The sequence below is a fragment of the Rhyacophila brunnea genome, unplaced genomic scaffold, assembly GCF_057557595.1.
Source record: "Rhyacophila brunnea isolate RB1 unplaced genomic scaffold, BYU_Rbru_1.0 scaffold_17, whole genome shotgun sequence".
NCBI classification, from domain to species: domain Eukaryota; kingdom Metazoa; phylum Arthropoda; class Insecta; order Trichoptera; family Rhyacophilidae; genus Rhyacophila; species Rhyacophila brunnea.
This window is the reverse complement of record NW_028232827.1, coordinates 25,342,664-25,356,049: the sequence shown is the minus strand read 5'-3', so window position 1 is coordinate 25,356,049 and position 13,386 is coordinate 25,342,664.

The window sequence follows — 13,386 nt, the reverse complement described above, 5'->3', positions numbered from 1 at the left end:
TCTTCAGCATGTGACAGAGATTCTTCGACGGCTCTGCAAATAAGGAAAAAAATACTAAAGCCTCAATTACATTGAGCTTCTTTACGAGCTGTTTATTGGCGAATTTAAAAGCGGGCGATTCAGCTACTGCGATTTGATGATTAAGCCTCAATTACATTGAGCTTCTTTACGAGCTGTGTGTTGGCGAATTTATATTCTGCCTGTAAAGTCGCCCAGTGTAATCATCGAACAAGCTAACATGTTAGATGATTACATTTGAAGTAAATTCTACAAGTAAAATATTTTTAGACATTTTATAATTTAAAAAAAACCATCCATTCTATCCATTCAAGTAGGTATTTAATTCAGCGTTCTCTTCCAGACTCGCCATGCCGTACACCAATAGAAATAGGCGAAAGCTAGGAACCAGACCCTATAGAAATTATACAACAGAATTATTACATCATGCCGTTGATATGGTGCGGAAAAAGGAAATAACATCGTACGAGGCGGAAAAAAAATTTACAATTCCATGACGAACAATCGAAAAAAAATCAAAGGATGCACTCAGACAAACCGGGACCCCAATACAGATTCACCGCCGAAGAAGAAAGTAAATTTGTAAATGCAGCGCTCGGAATGGACAGGAACGCACCGGAGCGCCATTGTGGTTCGTGGAATTCCAAAATATACCGTTCCGGCTCGTGGATTCATTTAAAATTGCGTTGCGGTTCGTTAGATTGAGATAATTATATTTGAATGTATCTTTTAAAGTTTTTCTCAAAATTAAAAATTAACGAAGTTATGTTATGCCGGGCGTGCAAGGGTTAAAAATAAAAATTATGACATCCCTAAATTTCTTTCAACCTTCTTATTTTGTGTCGATATGTCCATGCCTAAATGCATTGTCTAAATAACAAGAAACAACCAGCTGCAAGCGTAAATTACTTTATTACCCAAAAAAATGTGCCTTGCTGACACTATTTGAAAACTCTTAAAAAATAAAGTATACATTGTTTAATAATTTCTAAAGGATGAAACATTTCAAATCTCAATACAATCTTGCCTTTGACTTACGCATTGTTAATTTACTTACCTACTAATTTATTATATTATTTTATTCGGAGTGACAAAAATTATTACTTCGCCATTTATTTTCGGGTGAATGAATTGTGTTTTAAAAGTTTTGTGTTTCTAAGTGGATAATCACCCTTACAATTATCGTTTTTAATAAGTACTTTCCTGTGGGATACAAATTCGCCATTTTTACATAATTATATTATTACATATATACCTATATAGTATATACTATTGTCGCTGGTATCCAAACTGATTTAAGATAATTCTGGCCACACGCACAATTTGATAATTTTGTGGATATTTATAAAAATAATGAAGGCTTAATTACGTAGTAGGTACTTCATGTAAATCTGCTAAAACATTAGGAATTCTTTCCGGTGGACAATACAGTGGCAACATCTGTTCTGTGATTCAATAATTATTATCATCTCAACAACTTGACTTGTGTTAAAAAAATATTTATGATAAGTCGTAAACCCCAATTTTCACAATGAATAATGAATGATTTTTTCTACAAAAATGTGTTTGGGCCATTGATGGTTTGGGCAGAAAATATTGAATAGCCTTCTGCAGAGTTTATTTATTTGGGACGTTCCTATTGTATTACAATTATTATTACATGCATTGTAGCTTGTGACTTTAAAAATAATAGAAATAATACATAGGTAGTGTGGAGAGAACTTTTACTTAATTTTTGTTTGTAAATTTGTTTAAAAAAAATATAGGAATATCCTTTAATAAAAATGTACGACTATCATAATATCTGTATTGTATGTAGGTACCTATTATCATTTCCATGGCAATAATAATGTGAGTAGGAAAGGACAAACAACATAGATTGAATCGTTTAGAATAAGTAGGTACTAACAAATTAGGTACCTATGTGTCCAGTGCGGACATCTAATTATCTTAGGTGGTGTTAGTCATAGATTATTAAATAAATACGGTGGTAGATGTATATTACAATAATGGTAACCAAAGCATCACCATTGTAACATAACATGCATACAATACAATATTAGTCCTTATAATGTTGAATATAGTAGGTACTAATTAATGATAATTTTATATTATTCTATAAGAATCGTGCTTAGCAACCTGAGTTTCACCTTCCGTCATGTTTTATCTTATATAAATGAAAATGACACACCATTGGTAATTTAATTACAAATAATGCTATGTTTACGTTGTTTGGATGACTTGAAACTTTTATTAGATGTAGGTACGGCCTTATGCCCCTTATAGTGGAGAAGGTTCAAAATAAATCTTTGAGAATCCTTTAAAGCTGTGTGGATAGTGGATACTATCCATGGTTTTATCCGATTGATTTCTCAAGACGCATGCTTACATACTGTATTCTGAAAGTTAAAAAGAGAGCTAGGTATTTAGGCTACGTACTTTTTCCAACTTATATCTACCCAGTACAAATGAGAACTCTGCCATTATTGGTACTTAGTATTGATTTTATTATATATTATTTTATAACTTTCTTGATAATCTAAGTTGTTTGTTCTGCCAAGGTGCAATAATTGCTAATGATAATTGGGCAGGAAATAACTATGTTCAACCAAATCGCTTTGGATAATCGTATATTCCACCTGCGTGAGAACGAGTTTATGTGAACGCTATTTTATAAATTCTTGGTATAGGTAGGCACTTACTGTTTTTTCTAATACTATTTCTTTATTTTTTAAACACTATTTTAATACTATTTCTTGATGTTTGATATTCTGTGCTCGTATTTAAATGGAATTTGTAAAATTTTCTATAAGTACGTAAATATTTTTTTAATTTGAATCTATAAGGTACTTATGTGGATATGTTGTGTGTTATGACTAATTAATTACAAACTTATCTATCCCAAATGAGACAGTAAGTTACAATCAGTGACGAGTGGTGGTAGAGGTATCATGCACTGGTTATAGTGGTAGATAAAGTAAAAATAAAGAATAATACAATTTTTGACGGTATACTTTGTTAAAACAAGATTATTTCGCCTGCGGCGCTGACAATCCTTACCAACCTGCCCAATATAGATCCGCGTAAGAAGTTTAAAGTTTATTGTTGCATTTTTATATCAAAAGTACGTACGTACGTAAAGAAAGGATAAGCATAAGTACTTAGTTTCGGAAAATTATACAGCGTTCCTGTTCGTGAAATTTTCCATTTCGAGCACTGTGTAAATGTAATAATCGCTGCAGCTAATTTCGGATTTCCATGGACTCAATTGGATGTTCGCCTTGTAGTATTTGATTACCTAAAGAAAAACAACAAAACGGCAATCTTTAACGAAAAACCTCCCGGGGATTGGTGGTTGAAAAACTTTTTAGAAAGGCTCAAGCAAGAATTGTCCGTTAGATCGACGCAAAATATAAAGAAGGCCAAAGCCGAAAAAACTGAAAAAGAATTTCAGGAATATTTTCAAAATTTGGAAATTTCTTTGGAGGGCATTCCTACTAGTCACATCATTAACTATAATGAGACTAATCTGGGCGATGACCCCGGATCTTCAAAATGCATATTCAAAAGAGGTGTGAAATATCCGGAAAGACTGGCCAATTATTCTAATCAAGATGAAGAGACTCTTAGTGATGATAAACGCAGTTTTTGTGTAAGAAATGACTCCAATCAAATACACAATAATGATCATTTTGATGAGGATAAAGGAATAACTGAAGACAAATTATTATCAGTCGGAAAAATCATTTTGTCTATGTTTGAGAGTACAAAAATCACAAAAAAATATTTTGTTGGAAAAATTATCGAGTCTAATTTTGATGAGGTCACCGCTCAATATATAAGGTCTAATAGGAGAGGACATTTCCACTGGCCACGCGTCGAGGACATAAGTGTCACTTTTATAAATGATATTGTGCAAATTCTTCCAAATCCCGTCAGTAATCGGCGTGGTGGTATTTTAACTTTTGACGTTAAATTCACTTGCAAAGTTGAATAAGAGGAATGCTGTTACTAAGTATAGGTCTTTCGTTCTACAGGGACTCTGTTGTACGCTAAAAACGATTTGCAGTTGTGTTGGTGCTCTTTGGTAGTATTGACACAGGGTGTGCATGAAGAATTACGGAAAAATAAGCATATTTTTATGACTTATTGTTTTAATGAAATATGGAATAAAAATGCGTACATTAGAACGTAGGTACCTGTATATTATTTACTTATACTGATAGTTACGATTCAATGAGCAATGAATACACATCTTGTATTATTATTTATTTAGTTGGGAATGTTGGGATTGGGAATATACAATGTTTTGGAATTTATGAATTAGCCTTAACGATAGCATTATCGTTATTTAACAGATTAGTTATAAATTTATAGAGAACTAAACAATTAAAGACAATTATAATACAGTAAATACATAATTTTGTTGGCAATGTCATTTAATTATACATATAATCATTAGGACTTCTGAGAACAATATTATAAATGGCATTTTCAACTATAATTATAATGCTGTCAAAGTAAAATAAATAATAGGAAGAACATAATTTCATACATTGGACACTAAAGACGCGCCCAACTATATAGATAACCAGATAACAGTCACTATATGAACACACTGTAGACGACTCCAAATAATGAGTTTATGACCTGTTTATGACCAGCGACTCTCAATAATAATAGAAACTCCGCCCTTTACGCCCCTGCACTGTACGTCTAACCAATTGGTGAAGTAATAATTGCAGGCGGTTCTAAGTAGGGTTTTATTACAGGCCTTAATGCATACACACAAATAATACCAATCCAGATGCGAAGCAATTTTGGCGTACAACGGTGACTCTGTAAAGTGCGTGGACTATACCTAGGTACGTAATAACACGCTCCATTACATATATTTTTTTATTTCTACAATGCACGAAACTGAAAACACGGTCCAACATCCCAATCAAGAAGGGTGTTAGTAAACCATTAAAGAATTACCTTTTCGTCCTTCAATAGATTTTTTTTAAATAGGTATGTTTAATCGGGTTATACTTTTTTGTAATTAATGCTAATTCTTTTCACATTTAAAATAGGATAACGTGTAGAGCTTCTGGAATTTTGATTTTTTTGTAAGATTTATTAAAGGGGAAGATTTTTTTCATCTTAATTTGTTATCCATAATTTTCGTTTTCGAAAGTGTATAATAAACTGTCTAATAATTCATATCTATTTGTTTGGTTTTACATTTCACATCCTCATTCCTTTTGTACATTTCAATAAATTCAGCACATAGTAGTAAACTCTAAAAACAAAACTATCACAATAAGAAGAATTTTGTTTTCCATTTATAGTAAGTACCTACTTACAAATTTTATTTGCTTTGTGTCAACCCTAACATTTGTATGAACAAGTAATGAATAGTCAAGGCAACTTTACCTAGGACGCGTTAGTACGTCGTGTTGGTGAGATAGGTTGCCATTATTTTTTTGTGGTAATGTTGAATGTACACGACGCCAAATTTACCTGAATTATGAATATCCCTCCGTTTTCTTCCAATTCAGCTTGATAGGTAAAGTTGCCAAAATCTTGGCAACTTTACTCATTTTTATTTTCAGTTATATTTATTTTTTCCGTTTAGTATTAATCCTTATATATTATAGTCATTATTTGAATCTAAAATATATTTTTCATACACGTAAATAAAAAAAAAATCGACTTATGTCGTCAGTTTTTGACATATTAACATTTTTACAAAAAATATGGTAAAGTTGCCATAGTTTACGGTATTCAACACGGTGCATACTATAGAATTAATCCTATGTGATAAAAACTTGGAAAAGGCTACGATATTTCTGTTAAATATTCGATACATTATAAAAAGATAATATGATTATACAATTTTAATTTATGATTATGATCTAGGTACTTACAAAAATGTTATGTTGTGATGATATAGGTATGATTTATTATATCATTTACGATTATTTTTTAAACCGTTTTTTTTCGATTATCTCAAAATATGACTCAAACCACATAGGTAGAAGGTATTTAATATACAGTGACCTTGTGCATATGTTACGCCGAATGTGCGAAATTGAATATTACATGAAATGTTGCCATAGTTTACGGTATTCAACACGGTGCATACTATAGAATTAATCCTATGTGATAAAAACATGGAAAAGGCTACGATATTTCTGTTAAATATTCGATACATTAAAAAAAATATGATTATACAATTTTAATTTATGATTATGATCTAGGTACTTACAAAAATGTTATGTTGTGATGATATAGGTATGATTTATTATATCATTTACGATTATTTTTTAAACCGTTTTTTTCGATTATCTCAAAATATGACTCAAACCACATAGGTAGAAGGTATTTAATATACAGTGACCTTGTGCATATGTTACGCCGAATGTGCGAAATTGAATATTACATGAAATGGGCAAAATTTTGCCTAAATCATGAAGAATGCAAGCCCGTTGCCTTATTCATGAATTATACAAAATATCTGGAGAGTGCGTGAAATCGGCAGTAATTTTTCTGCCTACTTCATGTCTTGGACAAATTAGATAGTAGCGCTACGGTGGTATTTTTTGCAACTTAACTAAATGTATCAAATGCTCATGGATTGGTCAAAATGTACATTTATATTATCTATGGTCAAAATAGATGATCGCGCTCCGTGGTGTTTTTTGCAACTAAACAAAATAACAAATGTGTCAAATGTCATTGATTTGAATGACGTGCATATCCATTTACTATGCGCAAAAAAATCTAGAACTATAATATGATAACGGAAGAATTTTATTGAAAAGTATTTTCGCGATTTGATTCGTGCTTGGGTATCAATTGTGCAATTGTGCAATGGTCTGTGATAGTTTGTTGACACTTGATAGCTAACCTCAAAATGGACATTCAGTTGAATAATTTAATTCAGAATTACAAAACCTAACCTAACCTAACCTAATAATAATAATATTATATTATGTCCAATTATAACTAATAAAACCATCCGTATTAAATTTACTTTTTCTTCTGTCATGTTGACAGTTCTCAGCAGAAAAATTACCTAATTCATGAATAAGGCAACAAGCTTGACTATTACATGAATTAGCCAAAATTTTGCCCATTTCATGTAATAGTCAATTTCGCACATTCGGTGTAACACATACATATTCAATATTTGTGATTGTTCGTCAGTCTGCATGTTCTTAAAATATTTTATTTTGACAGCATCCAAAAATGTTCTGGGTTATCCATGAATAATCACGATTCATTCCATGCCAGCCTGAATCGTTCCAAATCACAAATAGCAAAGTCAACTCGGTCGAAGATAACCCATAACCGCCTGCCGCTTATCATATTATAATGCCCTGTTTGAACCAATTCCATTGTAACTACCTCCTAATGCTGCGCTGACATCTTCACCTGTAATTTGTGGACAGTGCTGTCCGCATACTTTTTGAAACACTCAGAGACTGCTGCAGCCTGCAGCTGCGTCATGTTCATCCTCCAAATAATTATTTTGTTCCATCGGCGTGGCTATTGTAGATTCGTTTTCCATTAGTTCTTGTTTTTTAGTATTTAATTTTTCTCTGCGAACATTACATCCGTATAATAATAGGTATGTAATTAAAACACATAGCTAATACGACACAGTAAAAAGTCAAAGGAGCGCATTTGGCAACACCGCGCCTAAAGCGTAAGGCCTACCGCGCATGGACGATTACATTACCGGCCGGTAGCATTCGGACAATCGTTGGTTTGCTCGCGCATGATCCAAATTATTACCGGCCAGCATGTTTGAGCGCGCATGGCGTGATATAGATCGGAGGCAATGCGCGCGCACTGAAGATATGCTTCCGCACCGAAAAATGGTGGACGCAATATAAGAAACGTCAAAATGGATTTTGTAGAGCTTATATTATATAATATATAGAGGTTTTGTATAGATTATCAAACTGTTTTAAAATGTGGGTGTATATATTATTAATTTATGAAGAAAGAATCTGAAAAAATGGGACTGGTACGCGCATGCAAAGCCAATAGGTACGCATCGATGAACTGTCAAGTCAAATGTGGCGGTTCGATGTATGCGTGCGCTACATACCACCGCGTCACTTGTGCGTGCATGTATGAGTGCACTCTCGGCCGGCCATGACTTGTCATGTGCGGGCTCTCATTTAAAAACATTGCCAATGGGACCCCGGCCGGTTCGAATCGGTGTAAGGCCTACCGCGCATGAACGATTTCCTATCGTACGGTCAACAATCGAGGAGTTGTAATCATCGTATTGCAATGCAACCCCGCGCATGGACGATCGAGCGAACGGCCGAATTGAAAATCTGTGTTCAGACACAAAATTTTACACCGATTCGAACCGGCTGGGGTCCCATTGGCGATGCTTTTAAATGAGAGCCCGCACAGTCGTGTTCAGCATCAAATCAGGGATAGGAAACCATAAACACAGAAAAGTTTTTGCTGGAAAACTCCTATTTGAAATGGCAAAACTTTGCAGCAAAATATGGGGACAATGAAATCAATATGGAAAGCACTTTAACAGAAGAATTTTATAACTTATACAAGAAACTGCGGGAACAACCAGACAAGTTTTTCGAAAAAGAGTAACATGAGAAAATATTTGTTAGGTATATTCTAAGTGATCTAAGTTTTTTTCTATTCTTTTTGAGTCATTTTTTTCGATCCGACTATCGCCTTTTGGCATCTTCAAACACCACCAATGGTGAATACACACTGTCATCTGATACAGTTAATTCCTGTTTATTTGGTAAATTTATATTTATGAATTTAAATTCAAATTCAATCAAGTACCCTTGGTCGATTTTATAATTTGATTATATATTGGATAATATGTAAGTTTAAAAAAGATTTTTCGGTTCATTGGGTCTATTCTATACTTATTGAACACTAAATTAATAAATAGTATCAAACTTAGGGTAGGTTTGTATCAAAATATTAGCACTTATTGTAACAATTACACGAAGCTGGTTTTTATTGTTGCAATAAGTGCGATATTTTAACAGCACATATCTTGCTGCTGTTAAAATATCGCACTTATTGCAACAATAAAAACCAGCTTCGTGTAATTGTTGCAATAAGTGCTAATATTTTGATACAAACCTACCCTAAGTTTGATAATATTTATCACTTTATCACTTTAGCGGTCGATAAGCATAGAATAGACCCACATATGGTGTGAATGTAGGTGTAGAATGTACGGTTTATATCTTTGCACCCCGGCTCTAGGATGGAAATGATGTACCTACTTAATATATTTTATTTTTATTATGTTTATATTTTTTTATTAAGGAAAACAAACAGTTACATAGACTACAAATATGTATAAAATAGACTAGAAAAAGATATTGCAACAAGCAAAGTTTCCATATAAATTATAGGGTGGGAAATAATCGCACAATGCAATAATCAAAATTCACAAAAAAATATAACTTTAACATTTGGAAAGTAGTTTTCACATATATTGAATGATTTCACAAATAAATAGATAAAATCATTTAAAATAGTTTGTTTCACAAAACAAAAATCATAAATCACTCATTGTAAATATAAATTCACTCAATTTTGACAACTGCACACATTTGTAAAATTGTTTTCACCGACAAATAATATATCGCACAAAGAAAAGGTAGAAATTCACAAATGTCAAACTAATAATTGTAGCAGCAATACAATTTATTAGAAGGCAATCGCAAAAATGATGCTTAGGTGTCAATATAATTAATGTTTAACGCAGTAATATAAATATGTGTATATTCGTGTTGCTTTCGTTCATATAATATTTGATGTAAATCTACAACCAAATAACACCACCTAGGTATATCTTTTTCGGTTCATCGATATAAATTTTGGTAAATGTGGCGCAGATGCCGTCATGAGATTGTATAAGTATAATTTTTGAACCAAACCTAACCTAACCTATTCTAACGTAATCTAACCTAATATAACTTAACCTAACCTAACCCAACTTAACCTAACTTAACCTAACCTGACCTGACCTAACCTAACCTAACCTAACCTGACCTAACCTAACCCAACCTAACCTAACCTAACCTACCCCAACCTAATATTCTTCTTCTTCTTCTTTCACCCTGTCACGTCCCAACATTGGGGCATAGGGCAAGCACAAGTTGGCACCACTTCCCTCGGTCCATCGCCAACTCCTGTGCCTCCCGCCATGTCAGACATGCAGCACGTAGGTCACTTTTGTAGCATCGCTGCAGGGTGAGGGAGGGCCGGCCACGGCGACGGAACCCTTGATGCTGTGCCACAAGGGTACGGAGTGCCGCACCCTTTGGCGGCATCCGGAATACATGTCCCAGCCACGTAAATCGCCTCTTCGTGATAACTTCAATCACCGAAGGCTGTTGTGTCTGCTCACGAACTCGGGTGTTTGTAACGCGGTCGTACCAATGTACCCCTAAGATTCTGCGGAGACATCGATTCTCAAAGCTCAAAAGCCGAGACTCTTGAAGCTTAGTAAGATGCCATGTCTCACAGCCATACAGGAGCACAGGTAGCACGCACGCGTTAAACAAACGACATTTGGTCCTCACAGAATACAGCCTTGACCTCCATGCGACTCCAAGTCGGTTGAACGCAGGCCCGCCACACCCATGCGGATTCCAAGCTCACTATAAATACCACCATCATCGGCAACCGTGGCACCCAAGTATTTGAATCTGGACACCAGCTCGACGGGCAGACCAGAAACCCGCAGAGGAGTGTCGGCGTCGATGCAAGCAGCACTGCACATGAATTTGGTCTTAGCGGCATTCAGATGAAGACCCACACGCATCGAGTTCGCGGCTAGCCTGTTCACGGTCACCTCCAACCTTTCGATCGTCGAGTCAAACACGACTGCGTCGTCTGCATACTCCAAGTCGCACAGTCTTTCTTCGTATAGATCGCTTGTGTCATCATGATGTAGGTGTATCCCACTGTCGGGGCAAACCGTCTTACGCATTATGAAATCCATCATGATGATAAAAAGAAAGGGCGCAAGTACACAACCTTGCTTGACTCCTGACGTGATTTCAAAGAGGTCAGAGGATGTTCCGGCTGCTCTCACGCGACACTCTGTATTGGTGTAGAGAGCACTTATCACGGCGACCAGTTTTCGTGGGACACCATAGCCTAGCAGAATTTGCCACAGAGATTCACGATGAGGACTGTCAAATGCCTTTTCATAGTCCACGAAGCAGCAGGCGACAGGTATATTCATCTCTTGGTACTGTTGCAGGAGGCATCGGAGAGTTGAAATATGCTCTGAGCAGGACTTCCCCGGGACAAATCCACTCTGCTGCGCACGCAAAACGTCCAGCATGGGACTTCTAATCCTGTAGAGGAGAATCTGCGCCAACACCTTCCCGGGAACGCTGAGGAGAGTGATTCCTCTGTAATTATTACAGTCTTGTGGGTTACCCTTTTTGTGCAGAGTAACAACGGTACCATCCCTCCAGGCTTTGGGGCACTGCTCCCTTTCCCACATCTCGTGCAGAAGGTCACACAAGGACGGCAATACAGCGCTCAGTCCGCAGAGCAGAAATTCTGCAAGGATGCCATCATCTCCAGGAGCTTTCCTGCACTTCAGTCTTTTGACAGCCTCTTTAACTTCAGCAGTTGTCGGAGGATCTTCGCAGAATCCCGATGCAGTAGTGTTTCCGAGGGTGGTGATCTCCGACGGAATATCGAAGGGATGCAATGGAGGTGGGCGATTCAGGACATCACTGAAATGTTGGCTCCATAGCTCCTGTACCTTTGCAGGTTCAGTGACTGTCACTCCGTCAGAGTTGCGTAATGCAGTGACCACTGGACGTTTCCTACCGCAAATTGCTCTGGTGATGCGTAATATTAGGTACCTAATAATATAATCTTAAATTGTGATAATGAAGTATCAAAATCTTTGAGCATTTCAAATTTTAAATTAACAATTATTGGATCGAAAAACCTATGTGCCGACAGAAAAAGGTACCTATTTATTATAATTGTCTACTGGAATAAACTGTTTTCGTAAAAAAAAATCATAAAAGCTCATGACGGCATCTGCGGCACAATTACCTAAGTTTTAATTAACGTCACTTTCTAAATAGGTATTTATAGTATTATTTGAATCAAAAAGTAGGTACCTACCTAATAAATACTTATGTTTTGCCAAAATATTGTTTAAAATCATTAAACCTAATTTTCATAGTGTTTGTATTCTTTTACGATTAATTGGTTACAATAGTATATTGATACGTGAAGACTACTTTTTCCTTAGTGCAAATCGATCATTTGAGTGTTGTAGTTGATTTGTGAATATCATCCATTTCCGATGTGATGAACATCTTTTTAAATGTTGTCAGCGCTTTGTGAATATTGAATAATTATAGACAAAAAAAACATTTTTTTATGTACCTACCTTTATAAATATAAGTAAGATAAGTATACAATATTAAAATTTAAAGATATTATTTTTACATAATATATATTTATTTAGTACTACATATTATATTAATACAAGTGAATATCATTTGATATAATTTTATGCGACGTAAAGCCGCGTTGACACGGTCCAAGAACCATCCAAGTACACTTGGATCGAGTGCCATCCAAGTGACAGCTTCATACTATTTATTCCTATCCAAGTGCACTCGTATGAGACATCTTTATACTTATTATTCCTATCCAAGCTACTTGGACCACGTCCTACTCATCCAAGTTAACTTGGATAGGAATAAATAGTATGGAGCTGTCACTTGGATGAGATATCTTCATACTAATTATTCCTATCCAAGTCTACTTGGATCGTACTTGGACCGTGTCAACGCGGCTTAATAAGGCAAAGAGGCGTATCAGTGTAGTAAAAAGTGAAAAGTTATAAAATGTATACCTACTTTACATCACTTCGCACTATCTATGCTTTGTGAAAATAATACCACAAATACACCAGACGCGCGCGGTAAGCTCATGATGGTTTGAGATACCCGCTACTTGTTCGTTTCCCACGTCGGCGCCCGTCCATTCAGTGCGGACACCTCTATGCGCGCAGTATGGGAAGAGCCCGCCGCAGACCCTATTTTAAGGATTTATAAAACAACATCCACCTAAACTCATTCTCACGTAGGTGGAATATATCAACACCCGAAGCAATTTCATTGAACATAGTTATCGCTCTCCCAATTGGCATTGCCGGTGGCAGGTTGGTTCTGCACCTTGGGAGAATAAACAACTGATGGTCTCTATTTCTAAGATAGTTATCAGGGACACACAGGTCAACACTGCCCAGCATGGCAGAGTTCTCATTTATACCCCGTATAAGTCGAAAAAAATACGTAGCTAAATAAAGATTTC